The sequence below is a fragment of the Ambystoma mexicanum genome, chromosome 10 (genome assembly GCF_040938575.1).
Source record: "Ambystoma mexicanum isolate Mex_15411 chromosome 10, UKY_AmexF1_1, whole genome shotgun sequence".
NCBI lineage: Eukaryota > Metazoa > Chordata > Amphibia > Caudata > Ambystomatidae > Ambystoma > Ambystoma mexicanum.
Genome location: NC_090932.1, coordinates 1,380,473,069 through 1,380,499,336, shown reverse-complemented (window position 1 = coordinate 1,380,499,336; position 26,268 = coordinate 1,380,473,069). Strand labels below are relative to the sequence as shown.

The 26,268-nt window shown below is 49.0% G+C and overlaps 1 protein-coding gene across 13 annotated transcripts in view; it reads right to left on the bottom strand.

Annotated features, from left to right (window-relative positions):
* Positions 1-26,268, bottom strand: part of GIT2 (GIT ArfGAP 2) — a 2,415,297-nt gene that overhangs the window by 2,173,702 nt on the left and 215,327 nt on the right. The window lies entirely within an intron of this gene.

The window sequence follows — 26,268 nt, the reverse complement described above, 5'->3', positions numbered from 1 at the left end:
AATATCTAGGGTATCCTTTATCGAATGCCTACTCAAAAATCTGGTGGAAAAAGAAAATATGTGAGAAATCTAAACCTCTAATTTCACAGATGAAAATAATCATGGGTAAATACTGTGGCCTTTCTCTTTTACCTGTCATCCAATTCTACCTCCTTAAAGTCGAACCATCGCTACTTTATATATTAGACATGTGTATATATGAGATAGACGACATCCTAGACACACTTCAAGGTGGGATCTGGAAAAGCGTTTTGGGGCTTCCGGCATCAGTCCCAAATGATATTGTTCGTCATGAACTAGGTATCCTCCCTATATCTGCCAAACGGAACTGGAGACTCCTGAATAACTATACAAAAATCCTGGATCCCCCTGGTAATTCACTGTATGAAGACCTTAATGAATTTCTTCATATGGGTTGTATGAAATCTCTGACCCGATATGCGGATAAAATGAACGATCTAATGGCTCTCTTGGGGATCCTGAAAGATGACTTAATACTAGGTTTACCTAGTTGTAAACAAAAGTTGTATCGCTATTACTGGAGCTGTCAGGCTGATAGAATTGGGTCTTACCGTTTGTACTACGAGTTTGCCCAATTCAGAAGAAAATTGGGAGATAGAGCTGGCTATATTTCACAGTTCCCCTCTGCTATGGGTCGTAATATTTATTTACGGTTCAAACTGAATGTATTCCACACTAATGAACGATTGTGCAAATGGGGCACCTCTGATAAAGAATCTAACAATGGTTTTTGCCGTTTCTGTAAGGATATGTTTACTCTCGAGTCTCTTAAACATCTAGTTATCTACTGTGAACATTTTGAAGTTTTGAGACTATCGAAGTTTGGGAACTACATGATCTCTAACTCAAACCTATCGCGTGAAGTACTATGGCAGCGATGCATGCTTGGTGATAGTACTAAATTCATTTTAAGATTGCTATCTGTTTTAATAATTATTGAATCTGAGCTAAAGGATATAAATGATATAAGATGAGCTGTAAATACTTATATGGTATGTGATGCATGTAGGCATGTTGTTTAGCTATGCACAAATTCTTTTTGCTTAGGTAGCATATATAATGTATGTGATTCATGGTCAAAATGGGAAAATGAACTGGTGAGAATTCTGTTTTGTATGAAAAAATTTATTTGTAAAGGTTTTTAACCAAATACAATAAAAAAAAAAAAAAAAATGTTCCCCTCAGCAAACTTCCCTAATCGTGTGAGGGATTTTTGTAAAAAGGCATCCTGTGCCTGATTGGGCGCCTATATAGTAGTCACCGTGAAGACCTCGCCCCTCCCCTCTAGTATCACCGCAAGAAAACGTCCCCGACTATCCTTCTGCATGTCTCTAATGGAAAGACCTGATCCATCGCGTATCGCAATTAAGACCCCCGCTTTCTTGCATGCTTGTGTGGCCTGTACCAATCTAGAATAGCCCCAAAATCTAATTCTACGCGAATCCTTTGTGTGCAAATGTGTCTCTTGTAGGGCCACCAACTGGGGCTGTTCCCTCTTGAGAAACCCCTCTACCTTTCTCCTCTTAACCTGGGAATTGAGACCATTCACATTTAGGGAAGGAACAAGTTACTTACCTGTAACTGTTGTTCTCCAGCATGGGTCTGGCATGGATTCACATGCTCATGAATATTCCCCGTCGTCAGGCTGGGAATCCTCGGTAAAGAAAAAAACCAGTATCAGTTTCGTTTCTGATCTGTCTTTCGTAGTAATAACCAATCACTGGTCTCTGCGTCATACTGACCACAGCCAATGACTGCCCTCTACCTAAGCACCGCCTCTGGCAGCCATCTTCAGATTTGGAAGCACGTGAAGTGGCAGTATGACCAAGTGAAGAGCCGCAGAGGGGTAGGCGGGAGGGTTCGCATGTGAATCCATGCCAGACCCATGCTGGAGAACAACAGTTACAGGTAAGTAACTTGTTCCTTCTCCAGCATGGGGTCTGGCATGGATTCACATGCTCATGAATAAAGAATACATAGCAGTACACACATGCACAACCACGGGAGGTGGCAAAGGCTCAACATTAAGCATTACATCAAACTCAACATTAAGCATCTTACCTCCTCACCAGGCTCACCTCAGGCGAACAGGTTGCGCAGCACTGCTTGGCCGACCCTGGACTCCTCCCTGGAATCCCGGTCGACGCAGTAGAATTTCGTGAAGGTGTGCGTCGACCTCCACGTAGCAGCCCTGCATATGTCCAGCAGGGGCACACCAGAAAGGAACGCCGTGGTAGCTGCGATCGCTCTGGTGGAATGGGCTCTCGGACGGCCAGGCAGCGGTCGGTTTGCCAACCGGTGACAGTACATGATACAGCCGGAGAGCCATCTTGAAATGGAAGCCTTTGAGAGAGCCTTCCCCTGATTGACAGGTCCAAAGTTCACAAAGAGTTGTGACGTCTTCCGAAAACACTTCGTGCGGTCTACGTAGAACTTCAGCGCTCTAGCCACATCCAGCGAGTGCAAAGTCCTCTCAGCCGGCGACGAAGGCGACGGGAAGAACACAGGCAACACCAAGGGTTCGTTGAGATGGAAGTCCGACGGTACCTTGGGCATGAAGGAGGGGTGCGTCCTGAGCACTACCCTCGTGTCGTGAAAAGTCAAGTACGGGGCCTTGCAGGAAAGGGCCTGGATCTCTCCCACTCGTCGTGCGGAGGTGATGGCCACAAGAAACGCTGTTTTCCACGACAGAAATTTCAACGGAGCCGAGTGCAGAGGCTCGAACGGAGGTCCCATGAGCTTGGTCAGCACCACGTTGAGCTCCCACGCCGGGGCCGGAGCCTTCACCGGCGGGAACGATCTGAACAGTCCCTTCATGAACTCTTTCACCAGACGATGAGACCACAAGGACGTCCGCCCCGTGGTTCTGGTGTATCGGGAGATCGCAGCAAGATGAATCTTGATGGACGCGTGTGCCAGTCCAGCTTTGGCCAGCGTCAGCAGGTACGGCAGTACTTGGGGAGCCGTAATCCGTAGAGGGTTAATCTTCTGTGCGTGGCACCAGACAGAGAACCTCTTCCATTTGTGTCCGTAGCATTTAAGAGTCGAGGACGCCCTGGCCTTTGCAAGAACCTCTCTGCAGTCGGCCGGTATGTCGTATCCTCCAAACTCTAGCGCTGCAGGAGCCAGGCCTGCAAGTTCAGCGATTTCGGGTCGTGGTGGAGGATGGCGCCTCCTTCCCTGGAGAGTAGATCCGCGTCCACCGGCAGCTTGATTGGCGGGGACGCTGACAAGTCCAGAAGGTCCGGGAACCATATCTGCCTCGGCCACGCAGGTGCGACGAGGATCATCCTGCACCGTGACCTCTTGAGCTGGTTGACGAGCCGGATTAGCAGTGGCAAAGGAGGGAACGCGTAGAGGAACAGGCCCTCCCAGGGGAACGAGAAAGCATCGCCCATGCTCCTTGCCTGGGGAAACCTGCTGGCGAACCTCCGGCACTTGGAGTTCGTCGCCGTCGCGAACAGGTCGATCTGGGGTGTGCCCCACCGTCGGAAGAAGCGATCCACTAGATCCTGCCGTAGCTCCCACTCGTGGCACGAGCGCAGCTCCCTGCTGAGTGAGTCGGCGATGGTATTTTTTATCCCTGCCAGATGAAACGGCACCAGAAATATCCTTTGGGCGATGGCCCAATGCCACAGGTCCTGCGCCTCCTTGGACAGTGCTGGGGACCTGGTTCCGCCCTGTTTCCTGATGTAAAACATGGTGGTGGTGTTGTCGGTGAAGATCCTCACCACCTTGCCCTTGAGGGACGGAAGGAAGGACCTGAGGGCCCAAAACACTGCACGGAGCTCCAGGACGTTGATATGTAGGGATTTCTCCGTCGGGAGCCAAAGGCCTCTTGCGTGCAGATTTTCGGTGTGCGCTCCCCACCCTTCCAGGGAGGCATCCGTGGTCACTGTCTCCTGGTGGGCTGGGGTCTGGAAGTCCAAGCCCGCCGTCAGATGCGCGCGGGTGCCCCACCACCGGATCGCTCGTCGGAAACTCTCGTCGAGTGTGATTCTTTCCTCGAAGCTGCCCGTAGTTTGGATCCAGCGCGCGTCCAGGAACTCCTGCAACGGGCGCATCCGGAGCCTGCACATGGGAATGAGGTAGATGCAGGAAGACATCATTCCGAGGAGGGACTTGATGGACCTCACCTTGGCCGCGTCGGCCACCAACACCCGCTGCACCTTGCCCAGGATGGTCCTGGTCCTCTCCTCCGACGGGGAGGCCAGAAGGGACACTGTGTTGAGCCTCGCTCCCAGAATCAGAGCGTCTTGCGCGGGTACCAGGTGGGATTTGGCGTAGTTCACAGAGAATCCCAGGTCCGTGAGAAGTTGGACGGTCCTTGCCGTGTGAACCACGGCGAGCTCCCTCGTCTTGGCTCGGATGAGCCAGTCGTCCAGGTAGGGGTAGACGTGGACCCCCTCGCGGCGCAGCTGCGCCGCCACCGGTGCGAGGCACTTGGTGAATACCCTGGGTGCCGACCGTAGTCCGAAGGGGAGGGCTTTGAACTGGTAGTGACGCCCTTGGACCACAAACCTGGAGGAATTTTCGGTGCCCCTTTAGGATGGGAATATGGAAGTAGGCATCCTCCAAATCCAACGACGACAGGAAGTCTCCTTCCTCCAGCTGACCCAGGACGTGCTGGAGGGTGACCATCCGGAACTTCTGCGCCTTGATGAACTTGTTCAAACGTCGCAGGTCCAGGATGGGGCGCCATCCCCCCGTCTTCTTCTTCATGAGGAAGTATCTCGAGTAAACTCCGGAGCCCCGAAGCCTCTTTGGGACGAGTTCGATGGCGCCCTTCCTGAGCATCGCTTTTACCTCCAGGAGAAGTTGAGGGACGTGAAGTTCTTTCCTGGCCAAGGGGGGGACGCGCGGGCACCTTCTCTGGAACTCGAGCGCGTGGCCCCGGGCCAAGGCGTCCAGCACCCAACGGTCGGTGGAGATGGACTCCCACACGCTGACGAAGCTCGCCAGCCGGCCTCCCACCGGGGTGCTTCGGTGGGGGCCCGACCCCACAGCCGGTTCAATCCTGCTTCGACGAGGCTTTGCCGCCTTGACCTCCTTGGCGACGACGGCGGGGTCCGCCAGACTTGCCTCGTCCTCTGTAGGCCTCCTGAGACGACGAGCGGGCCGCTTGACGGTAGGTGGAGAAACCGCCGCCGGAACATTTGGAGGCGCCCTTGCCTCCGCTGCTCCGAAAGGGCGTCCGTCGTCGTTGCAGAACTCCCAGGGCCCGGGCCGTCTCAGTGTCCGCTTTAATGGCCTGAAGGGAATCGTCCACTGTTTTCCCAAACAGGTTGTTCCCATCGAAGGGCATGTCCAGGACTCTGGTCTGAACGTCTTGACGGAAGTCCGTAGCCTTGAGCCATCCACGCCGCCTAAGGCAAACGCCGTTGCCCAACTGGCGGAACCCAGTGTCGGCGATGTCCGTCGCAACGGTAATGGCGTGGTCCGAAGCCACCTCACCTTCCTGCAGGATCTCCAGGGCCTCTGCCCTCTTGTCGTCCGGCAGGAAGTCCAGCAGGGGAGCCAGTTTGTACCAGAGCTCCCTGTCGTAGCGGGCCACGATAGCCAAGGCGTTGGCCGCTTTAATCGTCGTCGCTGCCGACGAGATGACTCTGCGTCCCATAGCGTCCAATTTCTTTCCCTCACCGTCCGGTGGGGAAGTCGATGTGGAGGCCGCACCTCCCCCCGCTTTCTTCCTGGCCGCCGCGGAGACGACGGAGTCCGGGGTAGGCTGCGCCCGGAGGCACAGGGGGGCCGTATCCGGGACCCGGTACTTCTTCTCGTACCGGTCTCTTCTAGCTGGCGTCGTGGAAGGGTTCTTGAGGAGGGTGAGGCCCTCATCCCAAATGTCGTCCAATAGAGGCACTGAGAGGACCGTCTTCCTCTTGGCCTCGCGCCGCTGATAAAGGAAACCTTCCTTCTTCTTCTCCTCAGGGCAGAGTTGGAAAAGCTCGGATGCCCTGGAGATCCTGGAGTGGAACGATCCAATCTCGTCGGGCGGAGAAGCCCTGGTGGGAGGCGACGACGGTAAATCCTCGTCGTATACCTCGTCGTCCGTACCCGTCGCTGCCGTGTCAGTCCCCGTATCATCCCCTCGGGTGGACGGGGAGGAGGGCTGGACGGGGCGCGACGGCTGAGAAGGAGGTGGAGGGTGGATCCTTCTTTTCTTAGTAGGGGGAACACCCGAAGGTCCCGGTTCTGGGTCCCCCGACGGGAGAGGTTCCTCCGTCGGCAACGGTAGTCTCGTCCTTATCTCTGAGCAGAAGGACTGTATAGCCAACAAAATGGCCGCCGAGTTGTCTTGCGGTGCTGGCAGAGGGGAATCCGACGGGCGATCAGGGGCCCCGTCGGTACCCTCGACGATGTCGTCGTCACCTGCGTCGGGATCCATCCCGACGGGCCGGTCTTCTTCCACGCCGAGGCCGTGGCTTAAGACCTCGACCAATTCCTCCTCCGAGGTTGAAGCCGAGTCTATGACGACGCCCTGCGACCCCCTTTCTCTTCCCCTCGGGGGATTTCACGGGGGTCCTATCGATGGGCACAAAAGAGGACTCCCTCCGAGGTGGCAGGGAGACTCTGAGCCCCGAGGTCGCCACCACTGGTGTAGCCTGCACAGGCTGAGCCAGGGCCGCCGCGACAGTTTCGATAGAGGGCTTGGCTGGATGGATTAAGGCCTTCACCACCTTAGGTGCGCTCACCGCCTTCTCCTTGAGGGAGGGACACCGCCTCGCTCCCCCTCCGCCTTTGAGCTCGACCGGGGCCTCTCCAGGAGCTTCGCCGGGTGCTCGGCCTTCCTCTTACCCGACCCAGAGCGTTGGCTCGTGGTTGATGGTGCCGGGGAGGGTGCGCCCTGCCTGGCGCCCGTAGAGCCCGACCGTTCGGCGCTCCCGGAGCCAGCGGACTCGCGGTGCTTGGCCTTATGTTGGACCCCCGTCGCCGGGGCGTCCTCAAAGGTCTTAGAAGACCACTCGGATTTCTTCTTCTTCTTCTCGCCGGACGGGCTCTTCCCTTCTAGCCAGTTGGCGAGACGTTGATGGCGGTCCTTCATGGTCCGCTCCGACATGTTGCCGCAAAACGCACAGTCCTTCTCCACGTGCGTCTTGTCCTCATGTAGGCAGTAGAGACAAAAAGAGTGTTCGTCCTCCTTGAAGACGTTCTGCAGCTGGCATCCAGGGCAGACCCTGAACAGCTTTCCGGGCGTCGAGCTTCCCTTCTCCTGGGCCATGACCGGGCCTGAGAAACTTCTGGAGTCCTCCAAAAGCGTAGCTCGACGAATCTTCACCCTTGAGGGGCGCAGACGAATCCGACACGGGTCCCCGTTGATCGGATAGAGAGTCGGTGGAGCTTGAGGCTCTTTTGACCGAAAAAAACGAAGTTTTTGAGAAAAAACGTGAAAAAATAGCCCTAACGCTCGAGAGCAATAGCACGAGGATCCCAACACATGAACGTGTGGTAAAAATCTGAAGATGGCTGCCAGAGGCGGTGCTTAGGTAGAGGGCAGTCATTGGCTGTGGTCAGTATGACGCAGAGACCAGTGATTGGTTATTACTACGAAAGACAGATCAGAAACGAAACTGATACTGGTTTTTTTCTTTACCGAGGATTCCCAGCCTGACGACGGGGAATATTCATGAGCATGTGAATCCATGCCAGACCCCATGCTGGAGAAAGAAACTTTACAACTTGATGGCTAACCATTTGCCTGATTCATGAGTGACTTTTTAAGCCTAAAGAACCCCTCCGAGCAGTTCCTCATTTGTTGTTCGCAACTTGCGCTCCTATCCAGGGCTCTATGCCGAGGCGCCCTGCCCTGAACCCTGGATCTAAAACCTCTTACACCCCCCTCCCACCCCCACTCACCCCCGCCTCTAGGCGGGACGACTAGCCCTCAGCCCCCCTCGTGAGTTTTCCACGAGAGCCAATCCCATTATCACACCCAGAGACATCCAATGCAGGAAAACCCTTTCCCATTCCCATTCCAAGACTCCCCTCAACCCCCACTCCCCCCTCCCCGACTATTGCAACTCAAGAGAACAACCCATCAACCCTTATTGTACAGCTGGCGGTAGCGCCCTCCCCGGGCTTTAATTGCAAAATGAGCTCAGCCAAGGAATGTCTCATGAGACTGAAGGAGGACTACCCTGGCCCGTCGAGCGGACCCCGGTTCCGTCAGCGGCGGCCTTCACGTGGAACGAGTCCGTTGCTCTCTTGCGACCTCTCCTGCACTTGGCTGTAGACCATTCCCACGGCTTACGTGTTGCTGGTAGCACCTCTGCCCCCAGCAGTGGGGGCGGGGTCTGCTCTTCCAGGCCCAACAAAGACATCCCCTGGTCGCAAGTCGTGATCATGTAATGGGAACCTTGCCAGATGAATGACAACTCAAAGGGGCGGGCCCATCTGTAACGAATGTGCTGTGCTCTAAGGAAGGACAGGACCGGACCCATCCGCCGTCCCTTAATTAGCGTGATCCTCGCCAAGTCCTGATACAGCGATATTTCCTGGCCATTGTAGGTGATGCGAGCGGCCCTTCTCGCTTTCTCCATAACCTTCTCCTTCATTGCATAACTATGAAAGGCCACCAGCACATCACGCGGTCTGGCTCCTGGTTCTGCCGTATGCGGACCCACCCTGTGGACTCTGTCAAACTGCATTTCAGGGTCTGAATTAGCTTCTAGCAGGTCAACAAATATTGCCTTCAGGACTGGGCCCAACTCCTGATCCTGGACGTCTTCCGGCAGAGATTTCACTCTCATGTTCGCTCTTCTTGAGCTATTCTCTAAATCTTCTGCTTGTAGCTCCAGGTTTTGCGTAGCTACCGCCAGGGTCTCCAGCAAGTTGTCAACGTTTCTTGTGTCCTCCGACAGTTCCTGTATGGCCCGCTCATTAATGTCCACTCTCTCCTCGATTTTATTAACATCTCTTAAATTCCCTTAGGCTTTCGACCAGGTCCTCACGCAGCTTGTCCATTTGCTGTTGCCCCGCGGCTGTGATCTTCTCAACCAGTTCCCCCATAAACTGCGAAAGCATCGCTTGAGTTAATGGCTTGTCTTGACCTTTACTAGACTGCCTGGGGGCGATCTCAGGGGATTCTTGGGCCGCCTCTGGGGCCTCGGGCGTCTCCACCTCTTTAGACCAGAATTTCGTTAGGGGGCCTTCTGAAGCCTTTTTGGGGGTCCTCCCCTGGGATAGTCGGTCTTTACCCTTAATTCTTGACATGACTGCTCAGAGTGCCTGCGTCCCCCTAACACCGGAGAGCAGGGAGCCGGTCTGACGTCACAGGGAAACCTTCCTGGCTGAGGTGATTCGGGTTGGGGGTGGTAGGGCCGGCCGTTCCCCAGCCAAGTCACAGCCCAAGCTACCGCACACTGTCCAAACCAGTCCAGGATGCCACCCCCGTAGTCCAAATTAAACAGTTTCCTGCTTGCGATGCGCAAATGTTGTAATGGGGGGACCCCCACACCAAAGCGGAATCAGTGACCTTAACCGCTTACCAGGGTAGCGGTTACCAGATAGCGTCCTCCGCTCCAAGGGGCGGCCCAACCCCTCCGTGCTACAAACATGGGGGAGCGGCTCCCCTCCATGTCCTCCGGAGCCTCCACGGCCCCCGCTGTGCAGGGAGCCCAACAGGAGCCTCATGCCTTGAATTCAGCCAGAGGTGCCCCACAGCCCCCCGGCCCCCCTGTGCACCTTCAAAGCTGGTCCAGGCGATCCTCAGGCAGCCTCTCCACCTTCAGCGCTGGCCTGCAGAGACAAGCCCGCCAGGCGGTGTTCCAGGCGTCCAGGGGGGAGGGACCGCTACCACTCGTCAGCCACCAGCCGATGTCCTCCAAGCACAGCAATCCAGGGCTCAAGGGAGGGAGAGGACAACAACTGCCCGGTGTACGCTAGCCGATGCGCTCTAGACACCCCCCGCGGAGCGCGGGGACCGACTCCGCCCTCGCTGGAGAAAGCCGCTCGAAATCCGAGCCGCAAGGCCGCCACAGCCCCGCGTGCTCGTCTCAATCCCACACAGGGCCGTCCGCCGCCAAGGAGATCAGGGGCAAGTCCAAGGGCCCCCACCGGGCCGTCCAAATGCCGGGGAGGGCTGCTAATGCCGTGGACAGACTGCGAAGTCAATGCAGGTCAGGAGCGCGGGGTGACCCGTCCTACTCCCTAGGCGGCCATCTTGGAATTCAAACCACCTCCTTTTAAACCCCACCAAAACTGAAATCATGATGTGTGGCAACACCGAACTTCTTCCAAACCCTCTACCCTGGCCATTATCCATGGGCAATCCCCCCGACAACATCAACCTCAGTAAAAAACCTTGGATGCACTCTCGACTCTGACCTAACCCTCTCGCACCAAGTCAACAATGTCTCTAAGTCCTGCCACTACCACCTCAAAATTATTATGCGCATTTTTCCATACCTCTCCTTTCTCGACTCGCCGCGGTCCAATTATTTGTAATGTCAAGACTGGACTATGCTAACTCCCTCTACCTCGGAGTCTAAGCTTGCCACCTGACTAAACTACAAAGCACAAAATGCTGCAGATCACACCTCCCCAGCTCTCAAACGTCTCCACTGGCTCCCGGTTGGAGGAAGGGCGACCTTCAAAACCTTATGCATTTCCCACCGAGCAATGCATAAAACCGGACCTAAATACCTTCAGGACAAGCTAAACCCCTACCATCCAACGCGCACTTTAAGATCAAGCTCTGCCCGCCTCCTAGTGATACCAAACACCAACTTAGTCAGGTGGATCATCATTCTCAACCTTGGCCCCCACTCTATGGAACTCACTTCCACCCCACATTCGACTCACCGAAGACCTCATGTCTTTCCGCAAATTACTGAAAACGTGGCTCTTCCCTTAAAAATCGTCTCTTAGCACAAACAGAATAAACAGCCACAATAAACAGAAACCCAAGGTTGTTGAATCAAAGATAACAATCCAGCATAGAGACCCGATCGAACAAAAAGAAAACTAAAACGGCCAATGTACATAAAATGGATAAGTATAACGAATGAAGTGGATGAAACGGATTAAACGGATGAAGCGGATTAAACGGATGAAACCGACGAAGCGGATGAAACCGACGAAGTGGATGAAACCGACGAAGCGGATGAAACAGATGCAACAGATGAAGTGGATGAAACGGACAAAAGTGGTTGGAACAGAAGAAGTGGTTGGAACAGAAGAAGTGGTTGGAACAGAAGAAGTGGTTGGAACAGAAGAAGTGGTTGGAACAGAAGAAGTGGTTGGAACGATGGAATGAAAGAAGAATTGGATGGAACGGAAGAACTGGAGGGAACAGAAGAAGAGGGGAATAGAAGAAGTATCCTGAACAGATGAAATGTAAGGAACGGATGAAATATAAATGGATGGAACGGAAGAATTGGATGGAACGGAAGAAGAGGGGGAATAATGAAGTATACTGAACAGATGAAATGTAAGGAACGGATGAAATATAACAAACGGATGAAATATAAAGAACGGATGAAGTAGACGAAACTAATAGTAGATCGAATGTGTGGAAAGGATGGATACAGTGGATAAAGGAATGAAATGGATGGAAAAGGTGAATGAATTGAGCGGAGGGAGTAGATGGAACGAATGGAGTGGATAGAACGAATGGAATGGATGGAACGGATAGAGCGGACGGAACAGATTGAGTGAATGGAACGGATAGAATGGAGAGATGGTTGGACTGAGTCTACTTGTCAGAATGAAGGGATGGAGTGGATGGAGCAGATGGAACGGAGTGGACGTAATGGCTGGAGTGGATGGAACGGATTGCTAGCTGGAGTGGATGCACTGGCCGGAGCGGATCAACTGACGGAGCAAATGGAACAGACGAAACAGATGGAACGGAGTGGACGTACTGGTTGGAATTAATGGAACAAAAGGAATATATGGGACGAATGGAAGTCGGAACAGATGGGGCAGTTGGGAACGGAAGACATGGATGAAGTGGATGGAACGGATGAAATGGATGCAGTGGATGCAACGGACGGAGTGGATGCAACGGACGGAGTGGATGCAACGGACGGAGTGGATGCAACGGATGGAGTGGATGCAACGGACGGAGTGGATTGAACGGATGAGACGAACGAGCAGATTGAACGGATGGAAAGGATGAGTAGTTTTGACGAATGGGACAGATGGAAGGGATCGAGCGGATGGAACGGATAGAGCGGATGGAATGACGAGGAAGGATGGAATGGATTGAACACATTCGGTATAGCTGTTCTCATACGAACACCCGCCACATACTCCTCCTCATCCTAATTAAACACAGCTAGTTGAGCACACACCGCTAGCCTAAGCATCTCCTCAAGCCTAACACAGCCAGAAATCAGTCTGGGTGTCAACCCTCCAGAATGAACACATATACCTGACCTCCCAACCACCACACCTACCGCTAAGAAGCAGCTATCATGCATCTGCCACAACGGCTGCACACATATCCGGTGCACCCACGCACCTTAGGACTCTCTCTCTCTTTCTCTACTGATTTGAACTACAGTTCCTGAGGCCGTTCAACCTACCAGCACTTTGAGATTATATCAATGATACATAAGGCGCTATATAAATGCCAAGTAACATAACATATCACCAACCAACCAAATTCATTCCCCAACAGATGGGTAAGACCCCTAGTGTTCCAGGATAAAAAGGTTCTCTTCCCTAAAGATTCCCCTTGGAATTCCTTAACATCGGGTAACAGACTCTCTATCCCTTGTGTAGAACTTAGTTCTGACCAATCCTCGGTCCATGACCCTTGCTCCTCAGGACCATGCTATTGTATTTGCCTATGACCAGAACCACTTATCACACAAAAGATTAGACTTTTAACTTCCGAACACTTAACAGGGTGAGAGGTCCTACTTAAGTTGTGGCCTTTTGGTTTGAACAGTACTATGGCATTGGCAATCATAACGTAGAGTTGTTGTTTGTCCACCTCCGCGAGTAGGAGGCCATGTGCAATGGTCAAATGGAGATGCAAAAGGATGAGGGCCGTATGCGCCTCATCCACGAATTCGACTAAGTCGATGTCTTGCGATTACAGAGCTGGTATGTTGGAAAAGAAAATCAATACATTTGTACGATTTAGAAGAATTTTCGGATCATGTTTCCCAAAGATCATTTCTAAAATTAACCATTTGGTGGGGTTTACAACCCTTGTGAGGTTTGAGGCTTAAAGCCATCGCCATTATTCACAATATTAAGTGTCCTGTCCGGGACCAGTTCTACCTCAAGGAGACTGTCCTCTCCCGACTCTTCCATCTCCGCAACATCATCCTCTTCAGATTCCCCTACATGCATGGAATCGCTATTTTCCTGTTCATTTCTCTGAGCCGGTACAGAACTTTTGTCATGATCTTGCTGCAGATTTGCGACCACTACACCAACCTTCAACCTGGATGGGGGTTCGAAAAATTAATTTGATTGGCCTCCTCCACCCAAGGGCTTTTTCCTGTTTTTCCTTTTGGGTAGAATGGGGGAAGTTTAAATCCCCTGCCAAGGGTTTAGCTCGTTCGGTCCATTAGGCCTATTCATCACGTTTTAGTCATTGTGACTTATCACAAGCAGCCACAATTGTTCTTAAGAATTTTCTTGATCCGGTCCTGCATGGACCCTGGTTATTGTTCCGCTTTAAATGTTTACTCCTTTTTGCCTTTTCTCCAATTGTTATTCTGGATTTTTACCAAATGATGGTCCCCTTCATGGGATAAGACCTCCAAAGCTACTGCAGTACATGTAGCATGAACTTCCAGATGGTTAGCCTGACCAGAGTTAACAATATCCTCCATCCCTACTGGTTTATTGTGGGCCTCCTTTAGGGTTGCAAATATTCACAGAAGGCATACCAGTACCCATCCATATAGGATTTTTGCTCCAAATGGGGAGAACCCACTTGACTCAAATTTGTAATGGCGGTCACCGCAGTGGAAAGTTTATGAATAATGGTCACCAAAATCTTTCCATTTTGCTCCAAGTGTTCAACCCTAGTGTCAGCCTTGATTCCTAGATGCTCCACAATACCCATGTTTACCTTATGAAACTAATCTGTAATCCCTTTAATTGTCCTCGATTCAGCCCCAACATGCTTTGAGATGCCCACAAGAGACTTTGATCTTTCCCTTCACTGGCCTTGATCAGGGTACTTGTCTTACATCAAGCCAATGGATTTTCAAATTTTTTTCTCTCTAGCCAGCATTTTCTCTTTTTCCCCCTCTTATTTATTCCATCGTTGACCTTCCCACAGGAGGGCCCGCTGCTGTTATCACACACACGGATTGGTTCCTACAGCACCCTCCACTTCATATTATATGATTTCGCACAGATCACTTGGGGAATCTGCTAAATAAGCCTCCACAGGCTCATCCACCTCTATAGTAAGAGGGGAGGCACCCTGGGTTGCCACACAGTTCTTTACAGGTGTTTGTGCTCCCTTCCTTTTAATGTGGAAGCAGATTTCATACTAGATTGCAGAGTGCACTTTTTGCTCGGCTGCTATGGACTTAAAGTTTTATAACAGCATTCAGCAAAATGTGTAGAGCAGATTAGAAAAACAGGGTGAAGTTTGTGTTTGTCATCTGTTTAATTTGTATTCCTTTGTAGACATAAAGATTTGGTTTTATACCTATTACCTGCATGTTTTGTATTTTGTGGAAGGTTTCATGTAAACCAAAACACAATTAAAAAAAAGCAGGGCGTAGATTTACTGTTTCTTTGAGGGACTCCAGCATCTCACATAAAGAGTCTTCCAAGTTCGTTAGGCCCTCTGGCAGCGTATTTGAGGGGTCTTGAAAAATTAAAGCTTAGGTAGAAAAATGCCCATTTTCTACATCCTTTTCATCTTAATATCATCGGAAATAAACAGTTATCAACTACAGATTTACAAGTCCCATGAATTTCAGCTACACCAGAGCGAGTCGTATCATGACAGATCCTTCCCTACCAAACGAAAGTCGCTGCACCATAGGTGCTTTTGCCAAGACAACCGCATAAGTGTCTTTCTGGGGGGGAAAGCAGTAATTTATTCCTTTAAAAGAGGTACCAGCTACGACTGGACTGCGATTTACAACAGGTTTAGGCAACATAGCTAATGCAGGGCTATCTGTTTGCATGAGACCTAGTTCAGCAGAAATTGCAGTGGATGTTGGTAGTCCCAACAGCGATAGGCTGCGCCAGAGCCTCGGTTTACCCTGAAAATCATGCATCTTATATAAGGGGCTGTGCTAAGAAAGCAGAGAAGAAAAAGGGAGGGGAAGAGCCTCCAGTCGTAGATATAAGTAAGGCAGATGAACAGTAGACAAGAATTCTACATTCCCGTCAAAGTGATCCATGCGCTGCCAACACACTGCTAAACAACTGCACTCTGCTGCATGCTCATTGCCTGGCAAGCTGTTTTGAATAGGGAGAGTGTCGCTTCCAAATCACTCCCCACGGCAAGCGGATGCCACTCGACACTGCCAAACAACTGCACTCAGCAGTGCACTTTGCTTGCTCTTAAATAAAGGCTTCCATCTCCTGCAAGTCCAGATCTTTACTCTGTCACCGGGCACAAAGTGACTGGGGTTAAGGAAAGACCTACTTCCAAGACCACCGGAGATCTAGAGTGCAAGGGCTGTGAGGACAAAAGAAGACACCCTTTGGTGTTCGTTAGTACCTTCGGCAACTTATCCTATAAAATCAAGGGGATAATTCAAAAGAATTGGAAGAAAGTAATGAGAACTACGATGCCACCATTAATAGCTTTTAATTAAAGTACCAACATTCGTAATGTGGTGAAGAGAAATAATGTTGGAATGGATAAGAAAAACATGCTGTCCTGACAGGGGACACACTGGGGTACATCCAAGGTGGTTGGACATAATCCCTGTGAGAATTGTGTAATGTGCACGCAGACGAGGAAGACACTGTATGCGAATCGGGGGCTCTCTACAGACTGGATACTTAAAGAACATACCAACTGCAATACTGAAAATGTGGTATACATGATTACATGTCCATGTGCACATATCTACATTGGAAAAACTAACCACAAATGTAAAAGCAGAATGATTGAATACAAAAGTTGTGTGAAGAACAAGATTGAATTGGCCCCATTGGTAAAACATTTCATAGAGGAGGGCCGTAGTGCCACAGATTTTGAGTGGGTTATTTTAAAGAGAGTTACAGGTAATTCCAAAGATTGGGTCAACAAGAAACTTCTCAATTTAGAGCAAAAACTCATTTCTGACAAAGTCACATTAGGGGCTTAAATGAGAATATCGAATGACCTAAAGCACAACTTTTGGCGGGAATCATCCTGGTTATATGGTTCCAAACATACAAAGTTATTGTGGGGTGGTGTCATCATTGGGACTAATGGTGCCTAGGAACTCTATCCAATATAGTATCCCTGCAAGAAACTTGGGGTTGGTCACCCTGAGTTACCTGGGGGCAACCAGACGTGGACTCCCTGCTCACTGTGCTCAGAGAGGCACAGATTCACCTCACTGATGAGGCCCAACAAGGATGGATATTTCCCATCTGTGAAAAGTACAGTGAGCAAAAAGCGTGTGCTGCAAACTCTCATCTCACAACAGGTTATCATGCCATGTTCTTTCTGGAGAGGAGTGCCTGCTACCTTTTTTGCAATATAGTATCCCTGACTGATGATTCAGCAGTAAAAATATGTTTTAGATGTCTAGTAGCAACATGACAGATCATATGGCACCCCATGTGGTAGTGTAATCCAGCTTTTTTGAAGATCAAGTGCTCGACTATTTTTTAGGTATTCAAGAAGGGATAGATTTTCCTACATGAGAGTAAGCCCTGTTGAGTGGACATGGCATTGCACATCATAAGTCCCACACTAAAATAGGGACAGGAGTTTCTCTTTGTTACTCACCACTCTGAGTAGGCCGAAGATACAGAAATAATGCCTTGGAGATGTTGGTGGTATAAGATTCCAACTCAGCCTTCCATCCCAGCTCCCCTGAGTACAAGACTCAGGCTTCCTCAAAGAGGGGCTCTTTTCCACAATGTACCTCCCTGCTGTTTTAGTTAGAACAGACAGAGATGTCAATTGAATAAAAGAGCGGGGAGAACACACACCGCCAATACCAATGCTGCAAAAGAATGCCAAGATATTAGACAGTGTTGGTATTATGCAAGTAATTAGAACAGATGAAATGATGGGACAACTACCTATATAGATATTGGAGTGGAGTTGAATTTCCCCGGGAATGATCTAAAATAAGAATAACACAAATGAGCGGAATTGAACTAATTCAGTATCGGTTCCCACTATAGCTATAGGATTGATAACCACTGACCTGAAATAAGATAGAGTAAGAGGAGTCCAGGATTCTGAAGACAACGACAGGAGAAAATAACAAACAGGGAAGTTAGTACAGGTAAGTAACCCCGAACGGCACGAGGGACACACTAGTGCCGGGTTGGTGCAATTCAGGAGGGCGTTCATGTGCACTTAAGAGCAATCACAAGAAAAGTCACTCAATGTCCCAGAATCCAACAGAAGACAATGTCCAAGGAAGACAAAAGGAATGTACCCGAGAACACGAGTATAACTGAGTAGCTGTTGAGATGATCCGGATAGAAGACGGCAAGTGAATAGTAGAGCAGCAGCTGGGAAGAACCGCCACAGAAGAGAGCCGTATCCAGTGGCGTTCTGAATCCAAAAACCAGATGAGCACGACAGGAATAAAGGATGAGACGAGGCAATCCAAAAGTCAGGCAAAGGTTCAAAACCAGGAGTTCAGATAAGGATTTGTGTAAGGAAACACGAAGAGGAAACGGTACAAAAACCGCGTGTAGCTGGTAACACTAATTAGCAGCAACGAGCCCCTTGGAAGACGGTGGTTTTATAGTCGTAAGAGGGGCGTGGCTTGCTGTACGTCTTCCACGTACAATACGTGTCAGGTGACCTGGAGTGCGTCGACGTTTGTACAGACGCCATGGTAGCTTGTACCTGGACCATAGAGGAGCCTGTAAAGAAGTTGTATTTTGCAAGGATGCCCGCGGGGAAGTCTGAAGTGTAACACTCTTTATATCTTTGCCTATATTGGCTTTTCTGTTTATTTTTATTTTTTTATTCATTTTATTACATTTCTTATTTGCCCAGGACTTGTAGGTATCACGGCGTAGCTACAGACAGTGGCAGGAAATAGTGTTGAGGTCAGGCACAGAGATGCCTGAGCTAGTACAACGCATTGGTAACAAATTTATATCCAATATATACAAAATGCAGGGACTTACGCCTATGCTGGTCAGGTTGAGTGTACTAGAACTGACTGAATAACCAGGTTTTGGAGGAGTTTTTTGAATTGTGGGAAAGAAGTTTCATTTTTGATGTTGGTGGGGAGGGCGTTCCAGTGCCTGGGTGCAAGTACTTTGAAACTGCTCCCACCTACTTTTTCTCTTTTATATCGTGGCACTTCTAGATTTTCGCTATTGTTCGATCTGAGGTGTGATTTTTCTTGGTGACTATGCTGAGGAGGTATTTTGGCGCTTTGTTAGTAATGCATTTGTGGGTGATGCTAAAGGTTTTGAAGAGTATTCTAGCTTTGATAGGGAGCCAATGGATTTCTCTTCTGATGTTGGTAATGTGGTCGGATTTCTTTATGCCGAGTGCCACTCGGAGGGCTTTATTTTGCATCAACTGGAGTTTGGCTAAGTTTGTGTTGGATGTGCCTAGGAAAAGGACATTGCAATAATCAAGCTTTGAGAGTATAAGTGCTCTTGCTAATGTACCACAGTTTTTGGCAGTAAGGAATTTGCGGCTGAGGGAGATGAGTTTTGATGTGGAGGAGGAAGCTAAGGTGCTGACTTGTTTGGTCATGGTCAAGGAGGCGTCTAAGTAAATGCCAAGTGTCTTCACTTGTTTGAGTACTGGGATTGTAGTGCCATCAATGGTGAAGGTTGAGTAGACAGTCTCTAGGGAGTTGATTTTAGATGATGATCCTAGTATTAGTAACTCTGTTTTGTCATCATTGAGACAGAGGCTGTTGTTGGCCATCCAGTTTTGTATTAACGAGTAGATTTTGTTGCTATACAGAGTGTCTTGCTCGTAGTTGCCTGTGAGGAGAATGAGGATTTGGCTGTCATCTGCAAAGTTGGTGTAGATGACCCCCCCATAGCATCCAGAGCTACAAAGAGAAGCTTAGTGTACACATTGTAGAGAGTGGGTGATAGGCAAGAGCCTTGTGGGACACCCAAGGGAACTGGTAAGGGGTCTGTCGATCCAGAAAAACAGACACCCCTCGATCATGGGGAAATGTACCATGTTGGCCGAAGACCAACCGTCTCATGCTCTTAGTGTTAGTAATACATAATCATAAGCTTGAACGAAATGCGGCCATTTTAAGGTGACAGAAATCGCCATCTTGTTTTCTGTAACGTTTGCTTATTGCTTTCTGTTCTAAATGCTTCGCTGACATGGTATTCTGCTTTACCAGTGTGCAATGCAAGGCCAAGGGAAGAATGCTGAAACATAACGTAGCAACCCTGATAGAAATACCCTGTCTCCTCCCGCGCGCTATCCTTTAAAGAGGGCAGCGAGGCATCCTAATCAGCCCACAGGTGCCAGTGTGTCTCGAAAACACAGTGAAAATACTCGGAACAAACATTAAATTGCTTGAATTATGTTCTTCTTTGCGGCCCCCCCTTCTCGAGCCCCGTAGAGTCCTGGAGAGCGAGTTGACCCCCAGGACCCAAATAGAAACTAGGATATAGGAAGGCCTGGAATGTGGCTCTCCCCCCTCCCACATGCAGCTTGCTAGCGAGAACATAAGCATTCTGTTCTTTTCAACAAAGACTTACGTCTGCAGCCTTACAAAATTGCAAACTGTTGCTAAAACAAATGTTTGAGGTGTCATACTCGTCACGATTGGCAATCATCGTGCTCAGTTCAAAGGAAATGTGCAAGGGGCGGTTTTGGATGTGACACTACTGATTGTAAGTGTTAGTTTTGTATATATGTAACTGATTTTTGTGTCTCGCTCTCTTGCGTCTCCCGAGGTCTGTTAGACACACGTCACGGGGCGTGAGACCAGTTGGCCAACTGAGACTAATTACTTTGCAATAAACCCTAGCTTTTGGGAATACAACCTCGTGTCTGGCGTATCAGTTCGTGTGTGGTGACTGTGCCTCGTTTCCACATTCGAGGGTCCCTCAGGGGCCCCTTCAAGATGGCGCCCGAATAGGGACCCTCCCCCACTTGTTCCATCGTGTACGTTGCAAAATAAGGAAGGCGATAAGAACGGTGAGGACGGGAACGATCGAGCTAGGATCAAGAGGGGTTCAGGGCGCCCCTGCGTAAGCGATGAGGATCCTTTCTACAGATCTGCACACAGCTGATCCCTGATCGACGTGCCCGACCAGTGAACAAGGAGGCGAGGGTCCCGAAACGAGGCAGAGCCGAGATACGCAGACACAACGTCATTGGTTGCGTCAGTATACGGACGAATTGTGTCTTGGAAAGACAAATTGACTAATCAGGTGAGTCGTGCCCCAATTCGTAATTAAGCCTGATATTGGTTGAGAGTTGATTTTGCAAAATCAAACACCCAGAGTAAGTTTGATTAAACAAGGGTAAGGTTAAGACATGCCTGGAGTATTGTCCACCCTAGCGGGGTTTTTCCACTGCGGCGGACAATCTTTGGACACTGGCCAGGTTGCACCTCAGGGGGTGAACGCTGGCTTATGATACGTATGTGAAATATGGTGTGGGAGCGATGATAATGTTTTGTGAAATTTGGCATAAGCAAACCAGAAAGCAGGAAGATCTTCAGTGGCCGAGGAATGGGAGTTTTGAGATGGATCGAATAGATAACCTGAAAAAGGTTTTGATAAGTAAAAAAAACATGCCCGCAGCACTCGATATCCTTAGAGATTGGAGGAGGGAAGCGATGGTCCGATTTAGAAGTAGAGAGAAACAGGCGCGCAAACATAAATCGAAATCAGAAAAGGAGGAGGAGTGGAGTAATAGCTTGAGGAAAGCAAATAGACGTGACCAGTTAAATATCGAGAAAATATATCCACAAAGAGAGTTACACTCAGATGAATTGATAAATAAAATATGAACTAAAACGAAACAAGGCCCGAGAATAGAAACTAAAAAGACTACGTCAGTAGCTGCTGCTCAGCCCCTCCCAACCCCAGCACAGCCACAGGCTGCATCAGTAACCGCGCCGCCCACTAGTCAGCCCGCGCAGAGTGTTTCGCAATTACCACAGCCCCAACAGACATCTCTCGCTTACACTGCCCCCTCCGCACCTCCTGCCCAAGAGGGTGTCTCCGTCCAGACTGCTCCCCCAATAAGCGAGCTTGAACAAAGTGAATGTGTGAGAGTGACCCGCAGCACGATCAGCAAGGAGAGAAAGCGAGAGTTGCAAGAGCAGGCGGAAATGTATATAGACGAGAATGATGAGGCGGCCACGCTAGCGTCGATGTATGATTTCAGGAGAAGCAATGAAAGACAGGTATTGTTGGAATGCATGGGGGAATATTTGTCGACACAATGGAAAAAGTTAATTGGGAAGTTGCCGCCACAACGATTGTTGGATTTGAATGCATTAACCCGTTGTAGACAGAGAGATGAAGAAATAAAAGAGCATGTGGACCGACTTTTTGAACTTAAGAATGAACTTGATGAAGAATATTCTGGAGTACTTGCCACACCAGGGTATAGTAGGAAAGATATTGAGAGGGGTAGGAAAGAAACGGTACCCAATAGACAGCAGCGATTCCTGCCTCCACCAGGGCAGACAGGTGATAGACAAAGACTACGAGTGTGTATACGAAAGACAACGAGATGGATGTCGAGCCCTAGGACTTCCGTGGGGGAGATAAATGAGATATGCAATTAGTATCCTTTGCAAATAAGAATAGAAGCCCTGTGGACGATAGTAAGGGTGTTACTCCAGCAAGTATCAGGACACAACAGGGGAAGGGGAAATGCACAGAGCAGGAGTAATTTGAATATGCACGGAGGGCCCTTGGGATTAAATCAATGTTCGTATTGCAGAGAGGAAGGACACTGGAGAGCGCAATGTCCACATTTACAAAATAGAGGTGGGTACGGTCAGAGAAGACAGCACAGAGGGCACCCAGGAACAAATGGCCACAACAGAAACCATATGCAGCAGCACCAGAATAGTCAAGGGAATGGAGCACAGAATCAAGGCCAGGCTCTGAATCAAACTACTTTTACCCAGAATCAAAATCATCAGGGTATGCAAAATGGAAATAGAGGAAGAGGCGGGAACATTTTTGATACTCAAACAGGTGCATACTACAATAATAACAGTGATTGCACTTCAGATGATGTGTTGTTACCCCAATAGGACAGCCGAAGACAGGGGTCGGAACAAGTATCTATTCCCGTGAATCAGAAAGGACCCTACGTAGAAATGAAAGTCGGGGATGAAGAGCATAGATTCCTCGTAGATACGGGGGCACAAAAGTGCTCGATAGACCATCACTTAGTTCCAGAGATATCACTGTCAGGGCATAAACATATTTCAGTAGGGTTCGCCGGTACCCCAGTGATTAATCCAGTGTCCCAACCAGTAGCCGTAACATTAGGCCCATTCAGTGAGTACTGTCCATTCCTGTTAAGAGAATTGTGGGGAGAATCTTTTGGGATTAAACTTGACAAATTTGAGTGCAGTTATTCACTGTACACCAGATGGAGTGTTTAACTATTTCAACACACAATGTACCAGTGTCAGAATTTTTGTCCAAACCTTTGCCAGGAGAATTGAGTGACGTGCCAACTTGTATATGGGAAATAGATGATAATGATGTGGGATGCTTGAAGATAGAGCCAGTGAAGATTACATTTAAAGAGGGAGTAACGTTGCCACGTATTCCACAGTATAAAATTTCAGCAGACGGAGAGAAAGGATTGAAAAGTATTGTGTCTGATTTGGTAAAATTGGGAGTGATTGAAGAGATTACAGGCAGCATATGTAACAGCCCCATTCTTCTGGTGTATAAGAAAGGAGGTACTGAGGTACCATATCGTTTCATAATTGATTTGCGTGCACTAAACAAGGTAGTAGATCCCCAATTCCCATTGGTTCCGGATGTTACCACAATTTTGACAATGATCCCAGCTTCCGCAAAGTATTTTAGTGTTATTGATTTGTAAAATGCTTTCTTCAGTATTCCAGTATACAAAGAAAGATATCTGTTTGCTTTCACACTAGGAGGGCGATCGTTTACTTTCACGCGCATTCCTCAAGGCTACACAGAAAGCCCTAGCATCTATAGCAGAGCATTAAAAGAACTAGATATGCTAGAGCTACCAACAGGTTGTGTATTGCTACAACATATAGACGATCTGTTGATCGCAGCAGACACAGAGGAGATTTGTAAAGAGAGTACCATTTTACTATTAACACACTAAGCAGCGCATAGTCACAAAGCCAGCTTAAAAAAGTTTCAGTATTGTCGAAAGGAAGTGGCTTATTTGGGTTACTTACTTTCGAAAGAAGGGAGAAGACTAACGCCGGAGAGAATAGAGAGCACTTCTGGTATGCCTATTCCAAAAACACAAAAAGGAGTCAGAGCTATAATAGGCATGGCTTCTTATTGTCGGCAATGGATAGTGAATTTTGCCTTAATTGTGAAGCCGATGGTGGAGTTGACAAAGAAAGATGTTGTGATGCCCTTGCAGTGGAATGAAGAATGTCAGAGAGCATTTGACTTATTAAAACTGCCTTGTGTTCTGCTCCAGTTTTGGGGACACCAAATTATGAAAAGATTTTTAAATTGTTTGTGCATGAGAATGACAGCTGCGCATTGGCAGTTCTAACACAGGAACAAGGTGGAAGAAATAGGCCATGCGGCTATTTTTCTTCTGCACTGGACCCTGTAGCGCGCGCACTACCACGATGTTTGCGAGCTGTTGCAGCGGCTGCTGCGTCAGTGCAACAAACAGAAGGGATGGTATTGGGGCACACCTTAATTTTGATGGTGCCACATGCCATAGACATTCTTCTCAATAGAACGCAGATGCAACATCTCACCTCTGCTAGATTGACTAGATATGAAATTGTGTTTTTTGCACTCCACATCCAAATTATGAGGTGTAGCGCTTTGAATCCAGCACAATTAATGCCAATGCCCGGGGAAAACCTTGGTGGAAATGAATCACCCCCCCGACATGATTGTTTAATGGTTACTGAGGAAGAAACAAAAGGGAGAATTGATTTAAGTGATACCCCCTAAAGGAACCAGATGGAGAACTGTTTTGTGACGGTTCCTGCTTTAAATTACCTGACGCCACTTCAACTGCATATGCCATCACCTCGTTAAAGAGTATTGTGGAGAGCAAAAGAATCCTACAACTCTGTGCAAGCGGCAGAAATAATAGCATTAACCAGAGCTTGTGACATAGTTGAGAATCTGAGCGTGAATATATATACTGACAGTCAGTACGCCTTTGGCGTGGTTCATAACTTTGGCCCTCTCTGGGCTGAGAGAGGTTTCCTAACATCACATGGGGCTAGAATCCAACATGGCCCTTTGATTGTACGATTGCTGTCTGCACTCACGTGTCCAAAGCACCTAGCAATAATGAAATGCGAGGCGCACAAAAAGGTAACATGTAAAGTGGGAGAGGGAAACGCATTTGCAGATAGAATTGCAAAACAAACTGCCAATGATATGAGTACAAAGATGTTTACAGTACAGTCTGAAGAGGTGCCCTGCATGATAGAGAATGGAATTGCTACTGTCAAAGAGATGCAGGCGGAAGCCACTGTTGATGAAATCCAAGGGTGGGCTAAGGGCTCTGCAGAATTAGATCTGGAGGGTTGTTGGGTGGACAAGAAGGGCGGGAATTGGATGTTGCCAAATGCCTATGTAAATGCAATGGTCACAAGGGCTCACAGCCCCACTCATATCTGTGCAAAGAAAATATTTCAACATCAAGCCACGGTTTGGGAAAATCCACTCATAAAAAAGAATGCCGAGAGGTTGGTACAGAATTGTATCACGTGCCTACAACACAATGTGGGGAATGGAACAGTGACTCCAACAGGCGGTTTTGGCCCTCCCTCTATGCCATTTGAAGTGATCCATTTTGATTTCATAGAAATGGAGAGATGCCAAAACTTGAAGTATGTCCTAGTGGTTATATGTGCATTCAGCAAATGGTTGGAAGCATATCCACTGAAAGACTGCACTTCTATAAGCACGGCGAAAGTGATGTTAAAGGAATATTTCTCCCGTTTTGGCCTGCCCTGTGTCATATGGTCAGATAATAGCCCGCATTTTGTAGGTGCATTAGTACTACAGATTTGTGCAGGTCTCCAGATCGATAAGCGATTCCATTGTTCGAGACATCCGATGTCGGCCAGTCTTATTGAACGCCACAACGGAATCCTGAAATCTAAGATTGGCAAGATATGTGCAGGAAGCAAGTTAAGTTGGGTAGATGCTTTACCAATAGCACTATTATGCATGCGAACATCTGTGCAGGCGAGATCTGGGCTCTCCCCATATGAGATAGTCATGGGGAGACCGGCGAATGTTTGGTGTGCACCTCAGCCGAAGTAACTGAACGAAGTTGAATACCCCAGGAGGCGCTACCGATCAGATATACTGGGCCGGGACACGCACTGGAGCCAGGTGACTGGCTGCTGCTTAAATATTTTCAACGAAAAACATCATTGGCACCCAGGTGGCGTGGTCCCTATTTGATACTCCTGACAACGCAGACGCCCATTCGTGTGGATGGGAATAAAGCGTGGACCCACGCCATCCATGCAAAAAAGGTGCCGTCACCATCTGAAAAACTGACTGATCGAGGCGACCGGAAAGAAACAGCAGTTCCAGAAACGAAAGAAACAATTGCCAGTACTTTGCCACAGAAACTGCCTGATTCTGAAACAAAGCCTGATGAGATTGCCATAAAAGAGGAAGGGCAAAGAATGCCCCAACGTTGTCCAGAAGATTCTGCATCACCGCTGGCCGACACCAAGCGAATACCTCTGTGGCGCCCACCATCCTGCATCGTCGCCTGGGCGCTCATCATCTGTCATTGCGCCCCAGGCTGACTCCAAGCTTGAGTCCGGAAGTGCACCCGCACTATTCGTTGATCACACAGTACCAGGAGCAAGGCGGTACAATCTACGAAGTCGGAAAAAGGAGTGATCAAATTTTCGTTTCATCAATCCTTTTGTTGCCTCGGTTTCCTATTCTCGAATTAAGTAGGAACCAGAGGCCTAGAGGAGAGCAATG